Source organism: Elephantulus edwardii, unplaced genomic scaffold (genome assembly GCF_000299155.1).
Source record: "Elephantulus edwardii isolate Elephantulus edwardi_28Jun2011 unplaced genomic scaffold, EleEdw1.0 scaffold00238, whole genome shotgun sequence".
NCBI lineage: Eukaryota > Metazoa > Chordata > Mammalia > Macroscelidea > Macroscelididae > Elephantulus > Elephantulus edwardii.
The window spans coordinates 3,891,127-3,906,239 of record NW_006399988.1 but is presented as its reverse complement, the minus strand read 5'-3'; the positions used below and the strand labels follow the sequence as shown (position 1 = coordinate 3,906,239).

Below are 15,113 nucleotides of genomic sequence, written 5' to 3'. Positions count from 1 at the left end.
AAATATAATACTTTTAGACTATTCTCTCCCCAATAGACTCCTACTTTTTTGTGGATGTCATTTGCTTGGTTATTTTTCCCCAGCCTTTGATTTTTAGTTTATCTTTCTGTTTCTTAGATATGTCTCTTGGAGACAGCATATTGATGAGCTTCCTCACAGCCCCCCAATCCATTTTCTTTTTATTGATGGATTTAGTCCATTCACATTATGTGTAATTATTGACAGGCAGGTTTTGGTCTATCCACTTTCTTTTGGTGTCTCTGTTTAAAGGAATTCCCTTAAAAGTTCTTATAGATTTGGTATTGTTTTTACAAGTCACTAAATTTTTTTTTTTTCTGCAAAGGATGTGATTTCGTCTTCATATTTGAAGAAGAGGTTTTCTGGGTACAGGATCCTCGATTGGCAATTGTTTTCCTTCAACTTTCTGTGTATGCCATACTATTGTCTTCTTACTCACATGGTTTCTGCTGAAAAATCAGAGCTTTTCCTTTTTAGGTGACTATGTTTTTCTCATGCTGCTTTTGGTATTCAGTCCTTATCTTTTATTTTAAAGAATTTGACTATGATATGTCTTTATGTGTTTCTTTTTAGTTCTAGTCTATTTTGTGTTCACTGAGATTCCTGAATGTGGATTTCCTTGTTCTTCATAACACGTGGGGAATTTTCTTCTAATACCTCTTTTACAATATTTTTCCCGTGATTTTCCTGTCCCTCTTGTATCCTGGAATTCCAATCATACATACGTTGCTTCTTTTGATGTCATCCTACATGATTCTAATATGCCCCCCCTTTTATTTATGTCTCATCTCTGATTTTTCTTCTAGTATGTTTTGTTGAGATTCTGCTCCACCTCTTCTGTTTTACTTTTTTGTCCCTGAAGCATTTTTAACACTTCTACGATTTCAGTCTTAATATTCTGGATTGAATTTTTACGTATTTCTGTTATTTCCAGTACTGTGTCTCTATCTTGTAATGATTTTTTTAAGTTCTTGTACCTCTTGATTTAGTTTCATTTCTTTCTTCCATATTTTTTATTTTCTTCCATAGTTGTGCAAGTTCCTCCTTTTCAATATATTTCTTCTGGCTCCATGTCTCTGAAGTGTTTGCTTTTTTGATGGTTTTCTTTCACCATTTGCACTTTCTGTAACTGTTCAAATAATTCCTCATTGATATATCTTTTCTACTTGTCTACTTCTAAAGTATTCCCTTTACTTGTGACTTCCATTATTTTTTCTATCATTTGTACTTTCTTTGATAGCTGTTTGAATATCTCCGTATCAACATATGTCATCTGCCTTCTTGACTCTGGGGAATTCATTGGGTCTGCAATATTCTATCCTTCTATTTATTTTTTTAGAAGGTTTAGTTCATTTTCTTACAGTGTTGGAAGCTTCCTGCTGCTTTTCTTGTTGTTATGTGAAGTTTTTCTTGATAAGTTTCAGACCATTTCTAGTATTTCTGCATAAGTTGTCAGTAATTATTCTTTATGATGTTATTGATTAGTTGTCAGCTTACAGTGTTCAATCTGTAGGATAAGCCACTTGCTCTACTAGAATTCATTTCTGAGAAATTTGCCTTCAGGTTCTCTCTGTTATGCACAGCAGCTCTCCAATAACTCGACTTAATGTACCTCCCAGTCCTAAACTCTGTTTTCCTCCTTCATCTATGGAGTGGCCAAGTGGTATGAGATCAGGTACTCCACTCAAGCAGTTTCTGTCTAGGGGATGTTCAAGTCAACTCTCTTTTTTTGAAGCTCAATCTGCCAGTTTAGAAAGCTTAGAAGTCTTCCCCCTGTTTGTGGCTTTGTGTCCCAAACTCTGTTGTCCTGCTTTGCCCTTAGGTGGTGCCACAGCTATGGAGGCAAGAACCTATCCCCAGGGTAAGATCTCCAAAAGCACCCCAAAAGGCTCTCTCTGGGTGGCAGTGTCTCATCTTCAGTATTTTCTTTCCTGAAGCTTAATCTCTCCCTTTGTCTTTGGAATGGCACAAGATTAGGGTCACTAACTTACACAGTTTCTATGCAGGAATGTCTCATGTCAGCTCTCCCTCTCACAGAAAGCTGAGAAAGTCTTCCCTCTGCTTGTGGCGGTGCTGCATTGTCCATCTGTTCCAAATCCTCCCAGATGGTCAAGTTTTGTCTCACGCACTTTGGTTATATTGTTAGGAGGGTCTATTCCTTAGAGCTGGTCATCATGACTGGAAAAGTGGAAGGTAAAAAAAGGAGAGGAAGATACAGTGAGAGGAGTTACACAGTGACTCCATCAACAGACTCAAGTGTGTTGGAGATAGAGTGGTGAACGATAGAACAGAGTTAAGTTCTATTGGTCATAGGGTGGATAGGAGTCATACTCAATGTAATGGCACATAAGAAGAGCAACCACATTTTACAGGCTGAAATGAAATCTGCAATCAACATGCATTGATAAAATGTGTTGACTAGAATGTAAAATTTAGAAACAGAGAAGAAGAACTGGTACTTGGAAAACATGGTCTTAATTACAGAAATTAGGTTAGGGATCATATGGGAAAATTGTGTATAGCCAATATTTCATTCATTGCAAATGCCTTTAAAAAAAAACACCCTTATATAATGACAATTGTTACTCCCACATCCCTCCCTTTACATCTTTCGAAACTATCCAAGAAGATAATGTATGTGTGCAAAATTTTTGTGCTTATTGTTTGTTGTTGTTATATGTTGTCCAGTAGCCTGAGACATATAATGACCCTATGCACAATATGTGTGAAACCTGTACTATCCTGAACCAGTATCACTCTCTCTGATATATCTAATCTCCATTACCCTGCTTGCTTTGTCAACGCATTTCATCTGGGGTCTTTCTCTCCTGTGCTGTTTCTCCACTTGATATCTTTCTCCAAAGACTCATCCATCTCATCCATCTTTCCAGGTAACGTGCCCAAAGTATGTGAGATGGACATTCAAAACTTTTTCCTCCTAGGAACAACTTGGCTTCACCCTCTCAGCAACAGACCTATTTGTTCTCTTGGCAGATCATGGTATGTTCAATACTCTTCTTCTCACTGTGGCATTTGGACAAGAACAAACTGGGAGGAGGGTAGAGAGAATAGTGCAACAATGAATGAGTGGAAGCCCAAAATCTCTGTAAATGTTTATGAAAATTAATAAAATATAATTATAGAAAAAAAATACTCTTCTTCTTTAGTACCACAACTAACAGGCATTGACTCTTGTTCTATCACCTTTAATCATTGTCCAACTCTCTGATGCATAGCAAGTAATTGAGAAGACCATGACCTACATAATGTGCATCTTAGCCTCCAGATTGACGTTGTTGCTCTTAAACACTCTGGAGAGGTCTCAGATATCAGATTTTTCTAATGCAATTCATCTTTTGATTTCCTAACTTCAGGTGCCAAGGATGTTAATTGTGGATCTGAGCAAGATTAAATAATTAACAACCTCAACCTTTCTCTATTTATCTTGGTGGTGTCAATCCTCACACTAGTGAGAATTTTTGTTTTGTTGATCTTGAGATTCAATTCACATTGAAACTATAGCCCTTGACTTTCTTCAGAAAATATTTCAGGTCCTCTTCAGTTTCAGCAAGCAAGGTTGTGACCTCTGTATAACACAGATTGCTGATGAGTCTTCTTTCAATCCTGATGCTACATTCTTCTTCATAAAGTCCTGCCTCCCAAATAATCAGATCTGAATAATAGATTGAAAAGGTATGAAAACAAGATAAATCCCTGATGCACTCATTTCCTGATTTTGAACCATGAAGCTTTCCCTTGCCCTGTTCTGATGATTGCTTCCGATTAAGTATTCTGTGAATCCCATTCTTCTCAAGGTTAGCCCCAATTTGTTGTGATCCACACTGTTAAATGCCTTTGCAATGAAATGAAGATATATATTCCTCTGGTACTCTTTGCTTTAAGCCAAGATCCATCTGACACTGGCTATGATATCTCTAGTGCCACGGCCTCTTCTAAACCCAGCTTTCAGTGAATATATACAATATTTGACCTATTGTGATTAATTTACTTTACTCAGTATAATGGCCTCTAGATTCAATTATATTCCCAAAATTTCAATAATTGTTCACTATTTTTTAGTGTTGCATGATATTGTATCACTGTATCACTGTTTCTTTATCAGTTTGCCCACTGATGTGTACGTACTTGGGTTGTTTCCAATTCTTTGTTCTTTTAAAAAAATGCTGCAGTCCACAAATGTGTATATGTTATTTATTCATTTCTAGGATTCTTTCTGGAATATAACATGGGTCTTTCTCAGTAGTGTCAAAGGATTGGTGTAATTTTGTGCGGTAACTTCTAATGTTACCTCTGTCCTCATACAGGTCTGAGTGGATGATGCTGGCCATCAGTTTCAACCCTGCCCCTCAACACCTCCAAAAAAAATCTTCTCATCACTCACTGCTCATCTACTCACACCGTGACTGGATGGTGATAGGGAAGAGAAAAATATGAGTTCCCTCACAGAAAGATGAGTGATACCAGATTAGTGAGGTCACAATATAAACTCAGTGCCCCCTAAGCAAAAATTCTTATTTAACTCTTAAGCAAAATATTAGCAGATAAAAAGGTATTCATTCTTCCTTTAGGAGAAATCAATCCTCTGAGAAATGTGCAGTGTATTTCTTTAACACTTTTGAGTGTTATCTACAGCCTAGTCCTGCTTTTCCCTGTCCTGACTGTTAAATGAGGTATTTGTGCTTTAAATGAGACTCCTAGTTTACCCATCAGCAGTGGGAAAAAATCACTGTGCATGCATTCCTCATGTAATAAGAAGAACACAAATCCCTTAAGCCTGTAATTTGTCCCTACCGGCTTAGAATTGTGAAGTCTAAGAATACATCTGCTATGGAGAAAATTAGTTTTGGTGCTGAATGGCTCAGGCAACAGGGTATGTGGCTATTGTTCATGACTGAGGAACAGTCAGGAGAGATCAATGCCCCGTTCTTATTATGAGCCTATATATCTAACCACAGGTGCATTTGATTGCAGACATCTGTGTCATTAAAATGTGAGGGGAGAAAACATAGAAGCAGCTTAGAAATGAGCCCTTTGGAAATGTAAGATGGTATTATTGTAAAACCTCTTATCAACATCATTATCATTTCTTTGATGACATATCATGATACAGAAATGGTGATGACAAATAGATTCATTATACCACCAAGTTTTCAACATGCATCTTTCCTGAGGAAACTACCTCACCAGAATTAAGCCATTGTCTTCCTATTGAAAAAGAAATCCTCCATTTAACCCTGCAATCATCTCAATCTTTTTACCCACACTTTTTATTTAATCTCTTCTGTTTGATTGAAAGCACTCCTGGGAAATACTTGTTCCTCTAGGTTCTGATGAGATGTCCTGGGAAATTGTTAAAAAATATGCATGGTAATGAAAGAAGAGCTATCAGGTGTCACGTTACTTCTACATTTCTGTCCCAGGATCCCTATACATCAGACATTTTCAGATATTCGAGGCAAATGAACTTTCAATAATTTATATACTTGTTCAATTTACAGGTTCTGGAAATTTATACTTTTTTTGTTGATTATGTGATACGTTATAATTTATACCTGTTTCATAGTCACCAATTAAGGAATTATAGTGGCATAATCTTCCAGAGTCAGGTAACCAAGGTAAAATAGGAAAATTGATTTACAGTTTTATTTTAGTAACAAAATCTGTCAGCATTTTACTAATTTTAAGACTCTATTTATGGCAAGATTTTACTAATTTTTCCAAACTTTGAGCTAGAACTGTCACTTAACCTTGTCTACTTGAACAAAGCAGTGATATAAGAAGTGAAGTATTTGTCAGAACAACCAGGACAGGCAGTGATCAATCTCTCAACTTGAAGTTCTTTTTTTATCATGGAGAAAGTCCTGATTCGTTCAGGGAGTTCCAGTCACTGTGGATGATATGAAAAAGAAATCTTTAATAAGAATGGAACTTCCCACTCTTGGGAGAACTGGTGAAAAATCTTGGAAGGATCTCACTACTGTGTCTAAAAGTAAGGAGCTCTGAATGCTACAAATGTTTGAAACCCTTTGGCTACTAACTGAAAAGTTGGAGGTTCATGTTCACCCAGAACTTCTTGGAGAAAACATTATGTTTATTGCACATAAAACATCAGCTATTGAAGTTTCTGAAAACAAAACAAACAAAAGAAAAACCAAACTAAAAATAGAACTACCATATTGCTCAGCAAACTCGTTGCTATGTATCTACCCAAGAGATCTGGAGGCAATGATGTAAACCAACATAGGAACACTAAAGTTCATTGTAGATCTATTCATAATAGTCACAAGGTAGAAATCATTGACAGAAAATACATAAGCAAAATGATACTGTTATTTATCAATGCTATTACATCAGCGATATGCATAAACAAAAGTTAATTCTCTTACAGTTTAGAAAACTGCAAGTCCAAATTCTAGAGGAAAGTCTAGCTCGTGTATTTGAGGCCTAGCTACTGATCCTTGCCAGCAAAAGAAGCCCATATTGCTACACCCTCATGGATAATACCAGCTAGTATCTGAGGCCTGCATCCACTTTCTGTGTGGAAAGGACATTTGCTGTGAAACTGCTGGATTAGAAAAAAGACCAGACTGCCCTCATTTAAATAGCAAGGAATCAGGAAACAGTAGTTGAGCAGATCAGGGATATAGGAAGCAGAGCTGTCTCAGCCTCACAGGATAGGGCCACTATCTCTGTCATCTCAGCATACAGGTTTTTGCTTCTGCTGTTGTGATTGTTATATAACACAGAGTCACCTTTAACTCACAGAGACCCTATTGTACTACAGCTTTGAAGCCTGTCCTGTCTTGAGCCACTCTCATTAATTCTGACACACCTACTCTCATTGCCTCAGTTACTGTATCAGTTCATCTCATCCTGGTCTTCCTCTCCTGCACTGTCCCTCCGCCCTTCTGAGCATCATATCCTTCTCCAAGGATTGGTCCCTCCTGGCCACATGCTCAAAGTGTGTATTTGTTTCTTGGTGGTCCATTGTATGTTCAAGACTCTTCTCCAGCACTACAACTCAAAGTCATCAATTCTTCTTCTGTCATCCTTACTCATTGTCCAGCTTTCTGATGCTTAACAAGTAATTGTGAATACAAGGCCTGGATTAGGTGCACCTTAGTCTTTAGACTGACCTCGTTGCTTTTCAGCACTCTGGAGAGGTCCCTGACAGATTTTCCCAGTGTAATTTGTCTTTTGATTTCCTGATTGCTGGTGCCAAGAGTATTAATTGTAGGGCTGAGCAAGCTGCCACTGTTAACAAACTCAATCTCATCTCTATCCATCATGTTGCTGTCAATTGGTTCAGTGGGAAGAATCTTTATATTCTTGATGCTGAGCTTCAATCTATGTTGAAGACTATAGACCTTGACTTTCTGCAGCAAGTGCTTCAGGTTCTCCTCATTTCAGCAAGCAAGGTTGTGTCATTTGCATAACATATGTTGTTGATGTGTCTTCCTCCAATCCTGATGCCACATTCTTCCTCATGAAGTGCAGACTCCTGAATGATGTGTTCTGCATTTAGATAGAAAATGTATCCGATCATTCTTTTTTGCTTCTCTTTTGCTTCTAGGGGAATGTAATTTTCCATGTTTCATTAAGTTGGACCTTTATAAACTCAGACCAACATCCATCACTGAGTCCTGAGGTTATAGAAGAATGGACTCTTTAGGAGAATGAGGCTACACAAAAGGGAAGGAGTAGAGCTGCTGTCCTAAAAGGCGTGGAAGGTAGAGTTGAAGACCAAGGCAGTAAAGGTTTTATCTAGAGTTCAGTGAACATGGTCAAGACTCAGAGTCTGGAGAATGGGCCACTGCACAGATTGTCTCACTGATCAGAGGGCCACTTTCTAATCTTGAGAACTCATGTATGCTTTCTGTTGAGTATTTTCCTTGTTAAGTGCCTGTTATTCCTTCTTCCTTTTCAATTTCTCCCATTTGTAATGAGAATGTCTACTTTGTGCCTGTGTCATAATTGTACTTCAAAAGCAGAAAACTTACGTTTTAGATTCACAAATTAAAGGAGTTTTGGCCCAGGATGGAACTTTTTGGATAATATGATAAGGTGAAAGTGATGCCCTCTCTCTCTCTCTCTCTCTCTCTCTCTCTCTGTGAGACAAGAACATAAAGTTCAGGGAGCAAAACATGGAATCCTATGAATTGATGTGTCCTTCCAAATATGTTGAAGTCGCATAATGATTTCCTATGATTGATAAACCAAAGAGTTGTAAAAATTACTACATCACATCTTTAATCCCATAGCTCTAATCCAATGCAAGAGTGGTTTCTCTGAGGTGTGGACTGCATCACTTTTTGTTTTATCAGAGATGAAATGAAAAAGAAGTACATAGAAAAGAAAGCACAGAACCTTATTACCACCAAGAACGAAGGGGACTGTTATCCTTGTACTCAGATTTCTGAGCTAGAAAACACCTAACAGGAGAAGGCCAAGATCATATTGAGGTATGCAAGGCAGGCCAGACCTGTAGACATTACCTTCTTTAAGGATTGATAAAAGAATACCTTCTGCTAAAGTTTAGACTTCTAGCCTCCTAAAATGTGAAGGAATATATTTGTTTGTTAAGATATTGATTGGTGGTATCTATACTATAGTCACACCAGATAATTAAGACAATGGCTTGGGAATAACTTCAATCATTTGAAGACAATTGGTCACATCAGAAATTATAACAGTTTCTTCAATAATATACATGTCCAGTGTTAAACAAATTCAAGATTCATTAGATTCATTTGTATTACAATCTATGTGATTGTGCTGTATTAACTCCAGATAATCTTCAGGTCTATGGAGAAAAGTTCTGATGCAACGCACAGCAAAATATCTAAGATCACTTTTCAACTTTCAGCCAAATATCTAAGATCACTTCTCAACACGCAGTCAAATATCTAAGACCACTTCTCACTGAGCCAAGAGACTAAGAAAAGAGTCAGTAACCTCTGAAGGATTATTTCACTATTGACCATCTGCTATTAATCAAATAGCCAAAAGAATTCACAGTTATGTAAGCTGTTTCTTCACTTTGGTCCCTTGAGTTTAGAAGATAGTTATTCAGAAACAGCAATAACAAAACACAAAACTCAAATAAACAAGATAATCTGTTGATCTTCTATTAGAGATTTACTAAGCTCTCAACTTTCAGGTGCATACTCTCAAATCATTTCATCTTAGATTCTCTACTCCTGCAGTTTGCTTTTCCTCTCAGAGCCAAATAAAACACTATTTTCCATTACTCTTTTTAGGGGGGAATAAGACTGTTGATAAATAAATAAACAAATAAATACATTTTTGGAAAGAAATTAAAATTATGTTTTAACTTTCCAGTCTTTAAAGTAAGAGGTAAAAAAAATAGTTTAAAAACATTTGATAAACAGAAATGTTTGGGAGTGCAAAGAAAAAGCAAAATCAAGCTAGTTACCACCCTTTTCCCCCTACTTAAGATATTCAGTATATGTCATAGTAGAACTATTCTCTATTGTAAGATTTTGAAGAGATAATTTTTTGGAAGTGAACTATAAAGAATTCTTCCAAAGTGCCTATGGGTAGGTTCAAACTTCAAATATTTTTGTTAGCGACCAAAACCTTTAACCATTTGTACTACTAAGGATTGCTTTGGAAGTAGAATAAACTCTGGTTTTGAATTCAGAAAGAAATTGAGTTCAAATACAGTTTTCCATTTATAACTTTATTTGCTTGATTTAATTGTTTGGGTTTTTTTATTTTTATTTTATATTGGTTTGCCTACAAAGCTCATATACAATTGTGTTTCATGCTTTTCTTCATTCACATTGTGTTTCAAGCAATAATTCTCATACGTTATATTCCACAGAATTAATCATCATTGGAATGCCTTTCATTATCTGATCTTTTCAGAACCCTGCCAGATCATTCCCACCTCCCTTATATCCTCCCTCCACCCACCAAACTGTGCAACCCTGTGATTCTGCCACTGCTCATCCTCACCCTTCTGCTTCTAACCCTTCCGCCCTTGGGTCCCCACACACTTCTTACCAGTTATCCTCCTATTTTTACAAGAATTTCATTTATTGAAGAGTTCATTTTTCTTTCTTCAAAATGGCTATAATCTTATCTATTTTACTGTGAAGTTCAATGGTCTAATAATATTACTTGTGTGCCTACCTCTTGCGTTTTTTCATCTTTTACCTCTTCACCTATGCTCAACTCCATAATTCTATACTTTTATGAGGAAATTATCACAGAATTGATGCTTGCAACTGAGACCACAATAAGTGGGACAATATTAATGGTCAAAAGTGAATATTTATTTCATTTGTAGTCCATCCTGCTAAGATTTGTAGCACACTGGTCAACATTATCGCAAATATTTTGTCTGCTGTACCACTTCATGATTTCTGACATGGAGAAAATTGTTCACATGATTGTGGCTGATACAGTCCAGGCTTTTGTAGAATTTCAGTTGAGACACAGCTGGATATTGTGTTCCAGGAGAGTAAATGTCCTGAATTAGTGCCAGAATTAGTCTTCCATGACTTTATTAGGGCCTTTGATAGGGTGGGACTTATATCCCTCCCATCCTACCCCCTTAATACAATAAATATTCCATTACAAAATAAAAGTCAACCAATGGCTAGAAAAGTAATTTTGAACAATATGGCGTCGACACCACGGTTATGCTTTCATAGTTGTTAGTGTTAAATGCTATCAAGTCTACTCCCATTCATAGTGACACTATGAGCAACAGATCAGAAACTTGTTCTACTCTGCACCATCCTCACCATTTCTCTCTCTCTCTCTCCCTTTTTAATTTTAAAATTTTAATGAAAGTTTACAGAGACTTGAGGTTTCCAGTAATTCATTGTTGCACTTTTCTCCTTATCCACCGCCTTCCCCAAATTTACTCTTCTTGAAAAGAAAAAGAAAAACTCTTTCATTGTTATGCAATCCCTCCTCAAATCCATTCCACTGTGCAGCCTTCACTCTGGACTTCTGTAATGACAAGAATACCCACTCATATGTCTGTCATTTTTAAACAGTTCTCTCCGTCATCTGTTTCAATGCAATATACATCATTCCCCCCCTCCTTTTCTGTCTTCCCTCAACCCTGATGTCAGTCCCATTTTACAACAGTGGCCCTATGCAATATTTGCCATTTTGTGACTGAGATATTTTACTCATCATAAAGTCCTCCAGGGTCATCTATTTTGAATAATATTTCATGAGTTCCTCGTTTTCAATGCTGCATATGTTCCATAGTGTGAATATACCAGAGCTTCTCTATCCATTCATTTGTTGATGGACACTTGGGATGTTTCTAGCTCTTCGCTATTACAAACAAAGTGACAATAAACATGGGTATGCATATATCTTCTTGGGTGGAAGTTATGGTTTCTTTAGGGTATATTTCCAGTAGTGTAATTGCTGGGTCAAATGGTATTTCTATTTGCAACTTTTTGAGAAAACGCTATACAGCCTTCCATAGTGGTTGCACCATTTTACACTCCCACCAACAGTGAATAAGGGTTCAATTTCTCCACAACCTAGCCAGCATTTGCTATTTGTTGTTCTGTTAAACTTTGCTATTCTTACTGGGGTGAGATGATATCTCATAGTTGTTTTGCCTCATCATTTCTTATATACTCCAGTCTATTGTTACAATAACTGTGTTAATAAATCTTGCTAATGGTCTTTATCTCTTTCAAGAACACTTCACCTTTACAAATACAAATCCCTTGTCAAAGAACTGGTCTTTCTGACAACATGTCCAAATACTTGAGAAGAAGTTTAATCATCCATACCTTTAAGGAGTACTCTAGTGAAACTTACTCCAAGACAGACTTGTTCATTCTTTTGACAGTCTATGGGATATTCAATACTCTTCTGCAACATCAGTTTGAAGACTTTGATTCTTCTTCTGTCGTTTTTAGTCATCATCCAACTATCTGATCCATTCTTGTCTTTCTTGTTAGTTGCCATCGAGTTGAATATGACTTACAGTAACCCTATAAACAGCAGATCTGAACCTCGTCCTATCTTATGCTATCTTCACACTTCCTGACACACTAGAGACCACTGTGGCAGTCACCATATCATATCAATCCATTGGGTTGATATTCTTCCTCTCCTTCACTGACCCTCCACCCTTTCAAGCATCATGCCCCTCTCCAATGAATAGCCCCTCCTAACAACATGTCTGATGCATAAGAAATAATTCAAAGGACGACTTGGATCAGACAAACCTTATACTTAAAACTAAAATCTTTACTCTTTAGCACTTTGGAGAGCTCCTGAAGAGAAAATTTACCCAGTGCAACACATCATCTGATTTTTGACTACTGGTATCAAGGGCATCTATTTTGGATCCAAGTAAAAACAGATCATTGGCAATTTCAGTCTTTTATCCATTTATCCATCTATATGCAGAACAGATTATCTGGGAGGCTGGCTCTACAAGGAGACATGTGACATCAGGATTGGAGGAAGACTCATGAACAATCTGTGTTATGCAGATGACTCAACTCTGCTTGCTGAAACTGAGGAGGACCTGAAATGCTCATTGCTGAAGGCCAATGACTGAAGCCTTCTATATGGATTGAAGTTCCACATCAAGAAAATAAAGATTCTCAGCACTGGGCTGATGATATCTTCATGATACCTATCATGATAGCATCATGATAGATGGTGAAGAGATTGAAAATGTAACAGCTTCAATATGTTTGGCTCTATACTCAACCCTCTTGGTACCAGCAGTCAGGAAAATAAAAGATCACTAGCATTGGGAAAGTCTGCTATCAGGGACTTATCCAAAGTACTGAAGACCAATGAAATTAATCTAAAGACTAAGGTTCACCTGATCCAGGCCATCGTCTTAGCAATTACTAGCTATGCATCAGAAAGCTGGACAATGACTAGGGATGACAGAAGGAGAATTGATGCCTTTGAGCTGTGGTGCTGGAGAAGAGTATTGAATATACTGTGGGCAGCTAGGAGAACAAAGAGATTCATCCTAGAGAAAGTGAAATGAGGCTGATACTGAGAGGTGAGGATTCTGAAACTTCATCTGACATACTTTGGACATATTGTACTGGACTGGAGGTACTAGTCCTTGGAGAGAGATATCATGCTTGAGAGAGTGGAGGGACAGTGCAAGAGTGGAAGACCCCCGATGAGATGTATTTATTCAACCACTGGGGTAATGGGGTAGGTGTGTCAGAGACAATAAAGTTGGCACAGGATAGAGCAGGTTTTAGGGCTGTTGTACATAAGGTCGCTATGAGTTGCAAACGACTAGACAGCGCATAACTACAACAGGGCCTCCACAAGAAAAGACTGAAACTTAATCACAAAATTTGAAAAAGACATGGAAAAACAGGCGAAGACATTCATATGGTCAGTAGACTCATGAAGAAATGCTCAAAATCACTGACATTAAAAGAAATGCATATCAAAACCACCTCATAGTATACATAATTATGTATACTACATTGAAACATATGAGGGAGAGAACTGTTTAAAAGGAATATATGATTAGGTATTACTGTCATGACATGAGTCCAGAACAAAGACTGCATAGTGGAGTGGACTTGGGGGGAGGGATTGTATAACAATGAAATATTTTTTTTTACTTTTCAAAAAGAAGAACAAACTGGAGGTGAGGGGTGGGCAGTGAGAAAAGTAACAGTGAATGAATGGAAATCCAAAATATCTGTAAATTTTCATTAAAATTAATAATAATAAAAAATATTTATAAAAAACAAACAAAACAAAAAACTAAAACAAACCACTTTGCCCCAGTAGCAGTGACAAAGTTTAAGCGTACAGAAATCAATACATGTTAGAGAAGATGTGGAGAGATTGGAACTTTCATACACTATTGGTGTAACTGAAAAATGCAAAACTACTCTGTAAAGCAGTTTGACTTTCCTCAGCTATTTGACCCAGTCATTTCATTGCTAAGAATATATCCCAAGGAACTTAGAACTGAGACACACATGAAGATGTATACACCAATGTTTATTACTCACAATTTTCAGAACATGAAATCAGCAAAAATGTCCAATGACTATTAAATGGCTTGAGAAATTGAGGTACATTCATATAATGAAATACTATATAGCATTCAGGAACAATGATTTAGAAAAATATTACATAACTTGGGAGAGACTGTATTGTGCTGAAAGAACTAAGTGTCATAAGGATAAATATTGCATAAAGCTATTATAGAAAAAAATAGAAAGATAACTAGTAAAATGTATATGGAGGTTCAAGGAGGAAAGCAGTTGGAACAGAGAAGGATGGACGGGGGGAAATCATGAGGTCTAAATTTGGTAGGTGAAGGGAAGGGGAAAAGGAAATAGGAAAGATCCAGTGGGGACCTGAAAAGACAGGGTAATGGTAGGCAAAGTGATTAATTAAGTAATTAATTAATGGTGATTAATTTTATAAAATATGAAGCATGGTAATGATTGTATGAAATACAATATGAATAAAGGAAAGTGCAAAACAAAATGTGTATGAATTACATATGCAAATCAACAATAAAATAAAATAAAATAATAATACTCACTGTCAATAAAAATAAATCAGAAAAAATGTGTATCAAGATTGTATTCATTCTCTATTTCTATCTGTATGCTGAACAAATCATTCTTTCCAAATCACTAGAAAAGCTGCTATATGAAGAGGAATATGGTATCAGGATTGGTAAACAACTCATCAATAATTAGTGTTTTTTTTATAGATGACACGACCTTGTTGCTGAAAGCAAGAAAGGAAGACTACATCCCTAAACATGGATTACATCTTAACATCAAGGAAGCATAATTCTTCACCATTGGACCATTAGGCCATGATAGAAAAAAAATATTTAAATTGTCAATGATTGTATTTTATTTGTATCCAAATGGTACTAGGGATATTATAGCTAATGTCAGATGGATCTTAGCAGAAAGCAAAGAATACCAGAAGAATGTCTATCTGTGCTTCATTGACTATGCAAAGGTTTCTGTGGCTGACTCTGAGAAGAATGGGAATCCCAGAACATTTGATTGTGCTAATGCAAAACTTATACTTGGACC

General features: G+C 36.7%; 1 pseudogene; it reads left to right on the top strand.

Annotated features, from left to right (window-relative positions):
* LOC102851367 overlaps positions 1–15,113 on the top strand; it is a 74,748-nt pseudogene that overhangs the window by 49,936 nt on the left and 9,699 nt on the right.